The sequence below is a fragment of the Pinus tabuliformis genome, chromosome 7 (assembly GCF_031772625.1).
Source record: "Pinus tabuliformis cultivar Carrire ecotype Pingquan chromosome 7, CPIR1, whole genome shotgun sequence".
Taxonomy (NCBI): domain Eukaryota; kingdom Viridiplantae; phylum Streptophyta; class Pinopsida; order Pinales; family Pinaceae; genus Pinus; species Pinus tabuliformis.
This window is the reverse complement of record NC_142293.1, coordinates 589,967,404-589,982,172: the sequence shown is the minus strand read 5'-3', so window position 1 is coordinate 589,982,172 and position 14,769 is coordinate 589,967,404.

The following is a 14,769-nucleotide window of genomic DNA, read 5'->3' as shown; positions in this document are numbered from 1 at the left end:
AATTATTTGTGACAAAGGAGTGCACTCTTGAGGAAAATTGTCTTTTCTGGGCATAGTTTTTTGAGTTAGTTAGATATTCAACTTCCAGAATTTTGTTATGTCATAGAATGGCTCAAGTACAAGTCCAATAACAAGATTGCATGATAGAAATGTGGAGAGGAAAGATCTACAATTTTTTATGGGTGTTGTTGCAATCATTATTAGAATATGAAGAGTTAAGGAATATGCAGAGTCATAGCCTACGACAACAAGTTAATACTTTTAGAAGCAAGAAGGAACTAAAACGTTAGTAAATAAACTAAAAAGAAAAGAAATTATAGCAAGAAAATCAATATCAACAGCAAAAACATCCAAGGCAACCAATAGAATCGACATGCAAAGCTTACTTGGAATGAAGATCGACGACGAGTTTCTTAATCCAAAGATGTGCATCCAACCTAGATGAGAATTATTATGAGAATGAATGATTAAATGGGTTAATTGAAAAGAGAGTACATGAAATTTTTTCTCATGCATGCTCGCCACTTGTCAACAAGTGACTGAGTTAGTTAAGAGAAGAGAAGTGGGCTCCTATTTTTTAGGAGTGCACCCACATGTAAAAAGGCAACTCATGCATGCATTCTAGAAGGGTGCATGTCTTCATGCCAAAGGAATTCACTCAAGGAGGGCATACTCGTTAAGCATGAAGGAGTGCACTCAAGGAGGGCGCACTTCTTCAGCCCGAAGGAGTGCTCTTAGCACCAAAGCAAGTTTTTCTCAACTTGAAGTGCACTTTTTCCTTAAACAGTGTTTTTTCCTGCTTTTTTTTTATTTTGTGAGCTTTTGTGTGCTTTTCGTGTGTGTGCATGGCAAAAAAGGCTAGTTTCTATGTTAACAAAATCTATGAGTTCACCTAACCATGGGCTAGATAACACAAGCACTTATAAAGGTTAGGTGATGACACTTGGGAAACATTGACTTTGGAGGATGTGACACTTAGAGAAAATGTACAAATAACAAATCAAATGACTTGGAAACGCTAAGGGGCTTGAAATGATAGTTCATTTAGGCTCCAAAATTGAGTTAGGAAAAAAATTTGGAGGGTCTTTGTCGCAACAACAATAGTATGGTTGGATTAGGGTGCTTTGGTTTGATCCAAAGTGGCTCTTTCTTTTTTATGGATAACGACTCTTTACCTATTCTTCCCTAATATCTTCATGCCTTATCCATGATGTTAGGGCCATTAGTTATGTATCGCCCAAATATGGATTTGGGTCCCATATGGTCATATTAGGCAGCACCAAGTTGTGAATATAGAACTCAACAATCTTGGGCCTATCTTTTGTGTTTCATTGGAGGCAAACATCAATCAATTTTCTAACATTCTTCAGATGGGTGAACCTCTTTATGCAAGCATTTTTATTTGGAATTGGCACCATTTCTCCTTTATAAATAAGGGCTAAGTTTTGGATGGTTTCCTACAAGTCAGTGCTTCCATGAAACGGTGCACCATGATGCTTAGATTGGTTCTAAGAGTTGCAACTTGAGCTTCTTTTTCTTGCAACAATCTTTGGGTTTGTTGCAACTGGGACCTTAACTACATGTTCTCCTTTTGCAAGTGGTATTGACTATTAGCTTCATCAAATATGAGGAGTTCCATCTCCTCTCTCATCTTTTTCATTTCTTGTTCCATTCTGCTAACATTAGCAAATCCCTTAGATTTTGTAATTTGCTTCCATCTATGACTTCTAGCCTTTTCTTCCTTGACCTCAAATAATAAAATTGGTGTTAAGTGAATAATGAGTACCTTCCCTACCTCAATCCAATAGTGATAGGAAGAGGATCCTTTTGGAGCTTCTTGTGGATTTATTGTGTGTTCCTTTGGCCTTGTAGGATATTCCTGTAGCTCTGCAAGTTGTTTTTGTAGCTTGTTTGTTCGCTCATGTAGCCCTTCAAGTTGAGTGCTTGGTCCTTCTCATGGTAGTAATTGCATCTCATTTCCCTTAGGAGGTATCGGTTTTACCATTAATTTCATTGGTATTTTCCCTCCTTTTTTATGCTCTTCTTTCTCAGGCTAGAAGTTTCTTCAATGGTTATTGGAGTGGGAGATTGAGGCTTAAGTTTTCCAGAAATTATGTTCTATTTCTCTTTGTTCTTCCCAAATTAATAGGTGGTTCTCGTGGTATACTTATCTTGGGTTTTTTTGGAGTTCTTAGGGATGCTGAAGTAGCAACAATCTCCTTCTCTTCCTCCTCTAATTTTTCATCCCCTTGTGCTATAATGGTTTATTTTGCCTCCTTATTCCTCTTCTTAACTGGCTTCCTTGGTGATTCAATGTCTTCTTGATGTTGTATTATATTTGTCTTGCATTTGTCTGTGGTGTCGGTTCTTCATATTATACTTCTAACCTTGCTAATTATAGCTTAGCCAATTCCATTTCAACTAATTCTATCTCTGTAGGTGGCTTTGCTAACTTTGTTTGTTTTTCTATTGACCCTATTTCTTCCTCTATTTCTACCTTTGTTTTTCTACCTCTAATTTTGCCTTTGCTTCCAACTTTGTTTGAGACTCAACTTGAGTTTCCAAGAAAGCATGTCTACTCATGTCAATGAAATTTGCCTTGGAGAAAGTGGGCATAAACAAATGAAAAGGACTTTGAAACGGTGAGATGGTGATGTGGATGATGGGAAATGAAGGAAAATTGTGTAGGGAGGCTTCCTAATCTTTTTGAGAGTAAATGGCTTGATGTTCTGACTAGATGTCCAGGATGGATTATTTGATCTGCCTTGCTGATTTCCTTTTGTGAAATTTGTAGATAAACCAAGGTAAGAAAAAAAACACTTTTTTTTTTTTTATAACTTTTTCTTCATATTTTTCTTTTTTTCCCTTTTTTCTCCTTTTTATTTGAGGCCCACTAGATTCCTCATCAAGGTTTTTAGCTAGTAGGTCTACCCTAGGTGCCTCAAAGGAGGTTTTCACCTAGGGATCTTTATTATAATTATTTTCCTTTTTCTCGGGCTCATAGGCTACCTTAGAGAGGTTTTCAGCTAATGAGCCCACCTCAAGTGCCTCTAATGAGGTGTTCACTTAAGGATTTTTTTTTTCTTCTTTCCTTTTGATTAGAGGTTGAATGGACTGGGAACTTTGATGCTCTCAATCATATTCAGCACTTTTCTTATTAAAATATTAAATTCGACCCTTAAGAGGGGATTCTTTTAGAAGTTCAGTTAGTAACCATTCACCAAAAGCGTAAGCTTCTCTTCATTTATTGTTCTGATCCGAACTAAACCATTATCATGGCATTTCTCAACCAGATAAGGTTAAAACCATCTAGTCATGAGTCTCCCTTTAAAATCCTTAAACCTAGAGTCCTACAAGAGGGCCCAATCACCATCTTGGAAGGCTATGGTCCTGATATGCTTATCATGCTAGATATTTCTTTATAGATGAGCCACTTCAGTGTGCAGTAGGGCTTGCATTTTGTACTCATCAAGTGCATTTAATTTCTGCAACCTTTCTTCTCGTGCTTGTAACATCCCTTGGTTAAATTTCCATGTAAAAAAAATAAGACCAAGATCATGGGACACGTATTCCAAGCTGAATGTTGGGAAAAACATCCTAGTGGGTGTTCATTTGGTTTATTATGGCTAAAGGAAATGTGTAAAGGCATTGGAAAATGCATTTGAAAAGGCAAGAGACATTAATTGGCATTTTATTTATGAAAATAATGGAAAATAGGAGAAAAGGAAGGTGAAAGGTCGCAAGTTGCCTGAGACGAGGAAAATGAAGAAATTAGAGGCCTCATCGGTAAAATGGCTTATGAGGATCAATTCATAGAATTTTGTCAGTTTTAGCTTGGAGCTCTCTATTATATTATCTCTCTCATACTCTTGCAAACTTAGAGTTTTCTTGGACCACTTCTGAAACATTATGGCATACTTGGGATTTGGAGAAAGGAGGTAAAGGAAAAGTAGGAAAGTGCAAGAGGACATCAGAATCAGCAATGAAAACAAGTTTTTCTTATAGGTATCGAGTTGCATGTATGATTTCCTTGCTAGTTTTGGCATGCTTGACACATGCATGTGGTTTATTGGTTATGATCTATCATTGGCATGAAGGATTACCTAGATTGACAATGGTCTTGCCTAACCTTGCAATTTCCTAGATAGCCATGGTGTTGTGGGTTTATCCTTGTTTTCTAGTTGGTGCTCATGTTGCTTATGGATGTGGGTTGAGTTTCGTGTTCCTGGAGCCTTGGTTGGACAAACGCTCTCGAAGCCCTGTAACAACTTGGGTTGAGTTACTAGTCTTGGAAGCATTGGTTGGAAAAATTCTCTTGGGCCCTTAGTGGGTTGAGTTACTAGTATTGGAAGCCTTGGTTAGACAAATGCTCTAGAGCTCAATGACAGTTGTGGGTTGAGTTACTATTCCTGGAAGCTGGGTTGGAACAAATGCTCTAGAGCCCTGGACAATTTGGATGGAGACCGATATGGTGATGGTTAGTGATGTATGACCATGAGGTGGAATCACTGGTTGAGGGTTGAGGTGGTTTTTCCTCTGGAAGCCTTGGTTTGGTTTTGTTTTGGTTATTCCATGAGATCCCACATTCATGCTTGGAATATGGCATGAGGGTGATTAGCCAAAAGGAATATTTGGTTCAGTCTAGTCTATGGTTGGTGGTACATGGAAGTCCCTGACTTGGTTGGAAATTTCACATGTTAATAAGAGGTATTTTCTATTGTAATCTATAAGCATATGTATTGATTATAATGGTGACATTATGGCTGAGTTTCCATGGTTTATATGTTGGTTATTGCTGGTTAATATGTTGGTTATATAATGTATATTGTTTATGGATCTTGAAATGTTTGATGAATATGTGATTGGTTATTGAATGCATCGCCTAATAGATGTTATTGCAGCTAGTATGAGAGGGCAATAGACTTTCTTGACAATTCTCAGATAAGTATGAGACCCATATGTCCAAATGTGTATTTATGACCTGTAGATTTCATGTTCATTATGCTTTAAATTTAATGGAATGTATGTCATTGTTAGGCTTGGTTAGGTCAATTCCTTGATAACGTTTCATGTTAGAGGATTTTTATTGGTGTCATTTATTGTCTTGGAAAGTCTCATTAAGTTCTAAGTAGTGGTTTGAAGACTAGCCCTTAAAAAGTGGCTCACATCTCTCGGTAATAGGCAAAAAACTGATTGAAAAATATTGCAGTCCCACCCTTCCAGTGGTTATGCATGCGACTAGAGGCCTACAACCCCATGGATGTAGGCTTATGCATGCGACTGAGAATCCACATTAGTGAAAATGCAAGTTAACTCTAGGTTTGGACACCTAGAAGGATGGTTTAGTCGTTGGGGGTCCTGTAGCACATGAGGAAGGTAAATAAGGTTTTGTTTTGTCGATTCCACTTCTTTAAGGTGATCTAGGAGTTTGAATCATATCATAGTAACTATTCATCACATATTTACCTTGGTGGACCGGTAAACCTGGGTAAGTATGGGAGGAGGGAATTACAGTGCTTTGTTGAGATCCATGTCAAGTTGTGCTGCCATTCCAATCTGTTGTACTTGAAATCAATAGAAAATAAGGCATTATTTCCATATACCAACTCAAAGGGGTTGAACCCAGTAGTGGTCTTTCAAATGGAATTGTAACCCCAAGTGGCCTCAATAGGCATCTCTACCCAATGTTTCTTACTACTGCTGACTACCTTGGTCAGTGTGGTATCCAATGCTTTGTTACTCACCTTCACTTGCACATTTTCTTGAGGCTGATATGGGGTATATTTTCTATGTCGGGTATGATGATGCCTCATGATCCCTTTTATCATATTGGAGGTGAAATTGGAGCCTTTATCTATCACTAATTATCTTGGAATCCAAACTTATAAAATATTTTTTCCCTCAAGAATTCAATAACCTTTTGGTTGGTTGTTGATTTTTTTTTTTTTTTTTTTGTGAGCTTGGTAGATCCTTCCATTTTCATTAATATAAAAGAAAGTTACATCCACATAACAGATAGTTAGGTGGCGTCAACTTTCCCTAAGGGAAACCAAGTTTGTTGGCCACCTAACAACATGATATGCCATCCAATAAATAAAAATAATTAGCCTTTCTAACCAAACTAGATAAGTCTATATGTCTTTTCCTTCCCTATAAACAAAGGGAGTAACATTCTGGAAATTAAAAGATTCCCACATACAAAAGAAAACAAAAAAAATGAGAAACCAGCTAGCAGACTACTCTTCTCCCTTGGCAGACGTAGACTCCACCAGAGATGGGTCCTTAGCATTGGAGCTCAGAAGCTCTATCTGTGAGAGAATGTAAGGGAGGTGATCTTCAATTCAACGAAGACGACCATCCTATTTTTGCATATGAAATTGGAGCTTTTGAAAATCCTTTTTATAGTTCGGCAAGTCCTGCACTGTTGTTGCCATGCTTACTGAGACCTGCTCCAAGGCCTTTCCCAAGATACTCTTCATGGACTAGTATTGGTATAGGGTCTGTTTTAAATGAGTTACATGACCACAGGTGTGCCCTGGCTCTGGCACCATAGTCCACCAATCCTCCACCTCAATTTCCATTTATCCAGCCTACTAGTTCAAGTCTGCTTCCCATTCCTTGATTAACTGTTGGATTTCATCACTCGTTTCTTCATGGTATGTTGTGGCCACATCATTTATGACGCTGGAAACTAGTTTGCGACCCCTCAATTTTTCCCCAGAGGAGATGGGATGCTCTATGATGAGGCTCATCATTGGGTAAAATATATGGACCTTTATACACCTCCAAGCTTACTAAAATCAACTCTTCTCATAATTCCTTACATGTTTTAATTATATTTTTCTTAATGAAATGAGTAAAACTAATATGTTATGTCTAGTGGTCTAATGTGCATTCATTGTAGGTTTTTGGGAGCAAATGATGGCAAATTATGGCTAATTAAGGTGTAGAAACTCGAATGAGACAAGAAGGAGAGATTATAGGAGATGGATCTTCCTTATTAAATCCTCACTCATTCGAAGATCCCTCCATCAAATCACACTAGCTCGAAGTTGCAGGAAGCTGAGTCATGAGGATCATTGGCAGTCAAGCCAGTGATAGTTAAGAACCAATCCTCCCTAGATTTAAGGAAGTTGTTGGAAAATTTAGTTGTATAAATAAGGATGCCTAGAACCTCATTAGGATTCGAATTTTTTATGCAAGATAACTAAGCACTTTCAAGTTGAAGGATTGTGACAAAACACTGTTATGTATCTTTTTATATGTTAATGAAAATGAGCATTCCCTTGATCCAGCACTGAGTTGACTTAGAGGGATGAAGCTCTTGGGTGAGGTCCCAACCCTAGCAGCAAAGGTTCCTCTTACTATACTTGTATGATTAGGTTATTTCATAGATTACTTGTTGAGTTGATTTTGGCATTTTTACATTACAAGTATTGTTTTCTTCCATTTGTGCATAGCTTTAACAGTAGCTTTAGAGAGATAAAGAAATACCAAAAAGGCTAATAACAGGTGGATCTTGCCTCATTCCTCCCTTCAGGGACCATGGTTTGAGGAAAAACTCTCATTCAACCCAAAAAGACAGAATTCTGGTTTCTTATGAAATTTAGGGTTTTTCTGCTAACTAGGTCAACATATTTCAGTTTTCAAAGATAGGTTGCAGTTGTCATTTCTAATATCTTCAGCTTTGTATTAGATTTCATGGTGTTTTCACAATAGGTTGCAAGCATTTCCATGCATGAACTAGGCAAATAAATGATGAAATTTTTCTTTCCTATGTTGATGTAAACCTCTCTTGTTTTGACATGATTTATGGGTAAATGCCAACAATGATGTGTATATTACATGAGTTTCAATAGTGCAGGAAGACTTCATATCAGCAGCCTCAACCTAACTTTACCCATCCATGATCACCAAAAGCCACTAATTCCATAATCCGAGTTGTCATTTCACAAGGACAACTTGCCATGCTTGTTGAGAAAATCCAACTATCATGTAACTCTGGTTTGAGCTTTGAGGGAGTCCTAACCACTTCCTTGCCTTATTCCTTCCATCACTCACCTTCCCTAAGCCCCATACCACTATCTAAATCACTTCTTATGCTTTCGACTTATTCCTGTAGGAAAATAGGGGATCCTGTAGGTGACTTAGGACATCCTGTAATGGCATGTTTTGATCCCGATTTATGAGAAATGCATCACAAAAGATAGGAGAAGACCCCTGCTTGCCTCCCAAGCCATCTGACCCATCACAACCATCTCTCTCCACACCTAACCCACCTTCCATACAATCAAGAAGAATTAGCATTCATGTTTTCACAAAAAAGACAAAAAGAAAAAGGTTGTTATGCTTATTCATGTGCACAACAATTAAGTGTTTGATTAGAATAGATTGCATGCTTAGGTTAGTTAGGATTTCACATGTGTTAGCTTAGAATTATTTTGAAGCAAGGTATCTTAACAAATAGCTAGATGAGTTGTGTGTTTTAAGCATCTATTTCAATCTTTCTTTACTGTAGTAGGTAGCATTTCAATTCTCTCAATTAGGGTAAAATTCTCCTTTCTCAATTGATAATCAAACTTCTTCTAAATCAATAGAAGGTTGGTTTGAGAAAGCCTAGTGGTCTCCTAGCTCAGCAGTGACAAAAGAGTGGCCCCATTGCATCTACTTGTGTATACAACACTTCCACATCCAAGTTTGTACGAACCCAGGGTTGATGAAGTAAAGTTGGTAGCCCCAAGAGTTGCAACATTCTTGCTGCAATATTGGTGCTCATCACTTTTTGGTGCTATTGCTGAGGAGGTGTCTGAGTAGATTTGATTTATGCTTTCTTTCTTCCCTTTCTTATCTCTTTCATTTTGCTACTAGTTTCATTTTTGCAAGATATTTGTAAGTTGTTTTGCTTTCCTTTCCATTCTGCAAGTGATTTCATTCAGTAGTTAGTTTCAATTCAATTGTCTTTTCTATTATGCAATTAGTCTTAAAGATTGAAAAAAAAAACAAAACACTTCTTTCATGCCTTGTAGGAAAAGGGATAACTTAGGGAAATTTCTACCAAATACCCCCACCACTTCAAACAACCAACCTTCCCTCTTCTTCGATGGCTGTGAATTAGAGGACCCCTTAGGCGAGAAACCAGCTATTTTTGAAGAGCCTATAGGAGAAGAAGAAGAACCCATGCAACCTGACATAATGGATGAAAATAGAAATGAAATGGGAGATAGAGAAAGAATTGAGGGTGCTTTCCCATCAGAGTATCCAATGGGGATGCCAAGATGAAAAGTATAAGCCCCTCTGCTCTTCCTTACTTCCATGGCCTGACTTGAGAAGATCTAGATATTTTCTTGTTTGAATTCATTTTCATATGCAAAACTTATGATTACACCACCGATGATCAGAAGTTCAAATTATTCCCATCCACTCTCAAGGATGCAACACTGCACTAGTTCATGGGTTTACCTAGGGATAATATCACCACCTGGGCTCAGATGCAGCAAGCTTTAAACAACAAGTATAGGGACTACTATAGGTCCAAAGACACCAAAGAGGAAATTTTTAGAATGACCTTGGGGCATGATGAGTCCTTAGAGGATTATGAGGAAAGATTCCAGCTTAGCTATAAAAGGGCCAGGTGCAGACTTGATCCTGAGTCACTTAAGATAGTCATACTCAGGGGGATTAAGGAAGATCTCCTAGATACCCTAAACCTACTATCAGGAGGGGACATCTACCTACTACCCTATGAAGATATCAAGACCTCTTTAAGAACCATTCTAGGGCAGGTAGTCAAACAATGGCCAATTCATCCTCTTGCAACACTACTATAAAAAGTGAAATTGGGAACATGTTGGAAGATTTTAAGAGTGAAATGATGCAAACCCTTGCCCTATAGATGGAAAATATGCAAATCAAGAGGAAGAAGGAGGAAGCAGAGAGATCATTGGCCATCTTCAGCCCTAGATGCATAAGGAGGCACCCTAGGAATGAATGTCCATTAAACCTTATAGAAATTTGCCCAGTCTGTGAAGAAAACCACTCCATAGGCAAGTGCCCTTCTCTACTTGGACTAAAAGTTGTGTTTCAGGTAATTGAAGGGCTGACCAAACAACTCTGCTACATAAATCAAAGGAGGCCTCATGGGCCTCGAACATACCGCGAGGGCATGCAAGGGTCATGCTATGAATATTACAACCGTAACCAAAACACATCCATTCCCCCTTGGGCCCCCCTTGCTCATCCCTCCTGGTCTACACCTTCTCTCCAGTATTTTTCACCTCAGTACCATTCACAACCAACCAACCAACCATGTCATCCATATACTCCTCTATAACCTCAGTGGAATGCACCACCCCAAGGGTGGAGGCCCCCATACAACAATGCTCCAACTTTATTGCCTTCACCTCCTACACAATCATAACTTTTACACCCTGCTCCACCAAAAAAACCTCAGATGCCTGCCCAACCAAACCTGAACCCGAACAACAGATAGGTACAACAGGTTTACATTGGAGAGAAATCTTACCTTGCTTATGTTGTGGAAATTTAGGAAATCAACCTGAAGTCTAGGAGAGTGCTCCCGAATAACTAACCTCCATCTCCACCTAGGGAGAGTGAGGAGGAAAGAGAGGAAATTATGCCTAGAGTGAATCCACCACCCTTTCCTGAAATATTGACTCATTCAGTCCATCTTACCCCATAAGAGAAAGAACTTCTGGGTGAATTGAAAAATCTATGTGTCAAGATCCCACTTCTCTAGGCCATCAAGGATGTGCCTATTTATAACAAACTGATTAAAGAGAAGTGTTTCAAACATCTAGGGAGGTGAAAAAGAGACTGTTATTGGGAAATCTAGTGTCCACTTGGAGCTGCTAGTCCCACTAAGACTGGTAGCTATCTTAGAAACAAACAAATTAAAACCACTTTCGTTTTCCTTTATGAGAAGTAGATAAGAGGGGAATGAAGGACACCAACCTTAGTCTTGCGCTTGGTTCCTTGCTCGATTCCTCTCCCTTCTGACAGATCCTTGCCACTTCTCCTTCGTCTACCTAGCTTCAAAGAGCACTTGTGGAATCAAAGCAGCATAATACTATCGAAGAACATAGATCTACAATCATAAACAATATAGGACCAGATATATATTGACCACACAAATGCATTTATCATCAAACCTACAATAATGTGGAGGAGAACTTGAATAACTTTATTAATATCAAGAATAGAAAAGAGGATTACAACCAATTGTTCTGACCCAGTGTCATCCTCCAGCATGAAAGCCCTTATTTCACCTCATGAAAAGCTTATATCACCCAACACTATGATATTCCAACAAGAAACCAACAACACTTACTTACAAGATACAAAATTCCAGCCTCTGGATCTCTGGGATGAGGGATCCATATATAGATGATTGCAGGGGGGTGAGTCAGCTTCTGGGATTTTGATGAGTGTCCTCTCTCTGATAGTTCTTGATTCCACTTAGAGATTGATGATCTCCTACTCATCCCTGGGTGAATTTATAGAGGCAAGTGTCATAGGAGAAGTTTATGGAAGATTCTATGATCACCCACCTCACAAAATGTCTCTGCCATTTGTCCACTCTCGCCCATCGCACCCTACAGAAGGGATTTTCAGTATGCATCGCACCCTTTACATTGGGCAGGTGGGATGCATCGCACCCTTAGCACTGAGCAACCTGTATGGTCCACTTTTGACCACATGGATTGGTAGCGTTAACCCCAAATATGGATGGTCTGATGGACCAATGGTGATATGACCAGTGAACGGAACAACCCAACCCGACTCGGATGTGGAGTGAAAGTGTCATGTTCAAGAGCGACTTGCTACCAATAAAGTTTCTTTAAGTTTTCTTCCCAATTTTTCCCCAGTCATTGCTGACCAGTACCTCTTTATTTTTGTCAAGCTTGAGGAGGATAACATATGCTTGTTCTATAATTTTCCCTTCGGGCAAACCCGTCGCTATGTTTTAACGAGCCTAGCGACAGTGAAACTCGTTCTTCTTTGTATGGACAAGTTTGTCGCTATTTGGTTTTAACGAGTTTAACGACAAAGATAACTAGGTCCTTTTCAATTTTAGAGAGTCCGAAAGGGACGTAAAGGAAACTCCAATAATCCTTTTTCGTCATATAATCCCTTAAGTCCGAAAAAGTATAAAATAATACGAAAGGGATGAATTTTCGGTAATTTTAACGAGCCGAACAAAACAAGCGCTCGATTTTTTTGTGTAATAATCCCTCAGGTCCAAAAAGATTAAAATCTAGAGGAGGGATAGCACTTCCGATCGCTTTAATGATCTGGAGAGGCCAATCACTCGACAATCTTTTCATATTTTACGAGTCAGGTGAAAAGAGCTTAAAGGAGACTCGTTTTTGAGGAACGAGCGATAATTTCGGTTAGCAGCTGATTCTAGGTAAGGTTTGGAATTTTCCAATCATGGCAGCGTCACAAGGATGGCTAACAGGATCACTCTTCATAGCTGTTCCTCAAAAGGGGTAAACAATCAAATGGAAGTGAATGATGAGCTAAAACAGAGTGGAGGTGATGATGAGAACACTACCAGGGCTCAAAAGCTGATGATAATGCATTCACAATGGTTATTTACCAGAAATTGGTTAATTTTTTAATGAGCTTAAACTCTGGGGGAACGTTTGCTCATTACTTAGGTTTAATTTTTAACGAGCTTTAACTCCACATAAAAACTGCTCATGATAATGGTCATCGATTTAATTTCACCGCTAATCACTTTGTTCCTTCAAAGGTTGTACTGCCTGTTCAATTGCTTCATCAAACTGATTAGAAATGAACAATACATGTTTCAAAAATGAGTTAAAACACTAATATTTTACTCGAATTACGTGAAAAGTAATTTAAAAGTGGTTTTTACCCCTCATTTTACCATTTCATTTGAACTTTGGTTTGTTGGAGTTCTGGAGGTGCTTTTCCCCTTTGATTTTCACTAGCTAATTTCGGGAGATTCTGTGGACGATTCTCGACGCCGTCTAGACCAGGTAGGAGCTAAACCTGAGCTCTTCAGTTGCATTCCTTCCTTTTTGAATTCTGTGCATGTTTCCCTATTTTTCTGAGCCTCTGGGGTTTGAAAAATTCACCCTGGCTCCATCGCACCCTTTCTATATCGAAAGGTGCGATGCATACTGGCTTGGCCATTGGCCAGTCAGTATGCATCTCACCCAGTACACTGCTGGGGGTGCGATGGGCACGAAAAGGGAAATTTTTGCACTGTTTTCTCATGGAATTTTTGCCTTTTTTTGCCAAATCAAGACCCTGACTCTTCTCTTGCTTGTTTTGTAGAGATTCATCGGAGCAAAATGGTTGTTACATGGTGAGAATGCGAGCATGAAGAAGAGGACATGCTTGCTTTACATGATCCGGTTACGGTAACTGCACTGCGGAACTGTGGCCTGTTCAAGTTTTTCCGCATCTCTAGCATGAGGCAACAAATCAACTTGTTGCAATATCTTCTCGATGCATGGGATCCTACCAACCAGGTGTTTCAGATCAGAGGCAAATCTATCCCCTTGACTGTCGTGGACATCTATTTTTTGATCGGTTTATCGAGGCGTGGTGCCCCTCTTTCATTATCAGGTTCCGCCCGCGGGGGCGAATTCGTGAGAGATTATATTCACCAGTATTGCAGAGAGGGATCTCAGCCGAGTAGGGACGGCAAGATCAAAATACGAGATGTCAATGACCAGTCCTTGAGGACCATTCTGTTCACTTTTGCTCGACTGGCTTGTTACACAAAATATCGTCACCATGACTATTTGCAGTCAGTATGGGTCTATCATCACTTATACTGTCCTCCTAAGCAAGTCTCAGACCTCAGCTCTTCATGTCAAGCTTTGAAAATGAGAGAAAGACATTAAAAATCAACAAAGCTCTGGTTCTGCACTTTCTCTCACTGTTCCCTGCGGTCCCGCACCCCCTATTCACATTACCTATGGACCTGCCCGCTTTGTCACTAAAGGAGTGGGTGCGGACCCCTATGAAAGTCAAAAAGGTGCAAGTTTATTCTAAAAAACTCACTTTGGGTTAATTCTAGATGATTCTAGAAGGAATTTTGACATGGATTGTTTGTTCTTAGGTGGTTCATGCATCCCAAAAGAGAAGGAGCTAATCCCTTGATGAGAGGAGCTATCCCTTTGAAGGGGGGCTTTATCCCTTTGAAGGAGGACCTAGTAACTTCCCTCCATTGCACTATAAATTAAGGCATTGGGCTGGTTGCTAGGGAGGTTAGAAGCTGAACATTTTTTAGGGTAAATGCTGGTGGAATTGAGACTTCCTAGTTAAGCTTGAGAGGAGAGATCACATACCTTTTGGCTTCATTGGGAAGAGAGTGAAACTTGTCAAAGTAGAGGAGACTTCTTGTTGGACCCTAGGAGGAGCTTGTACAACATCAAGGCACAGGTTGTAAAGTTCTTCTTTGATTTGAATTAATACAATCAGATTCATTTTTCTCAAAAAATTGTCTTATGTCATTTGTTTCATGAATTCCTTGATCATCATGATAAGTATGCTTTATGATATTGGCTTTTCAGGTGCTATTTAATTTGTTTGCTTGTTTGTGTTTGCAGGTTCGCTACAAAGGAGCTCATTTGGATCAAAGGAGCGAAGCTTCCACAAACTTGTATTGGACCCAAGGTAGGCCTAAAACACTTGTTTGCCTTTGTTTATAAATTGCACATTTAGAGAAAGATAGTTTTTGACTGGCTTGCTTGTCACTAGATATCATTA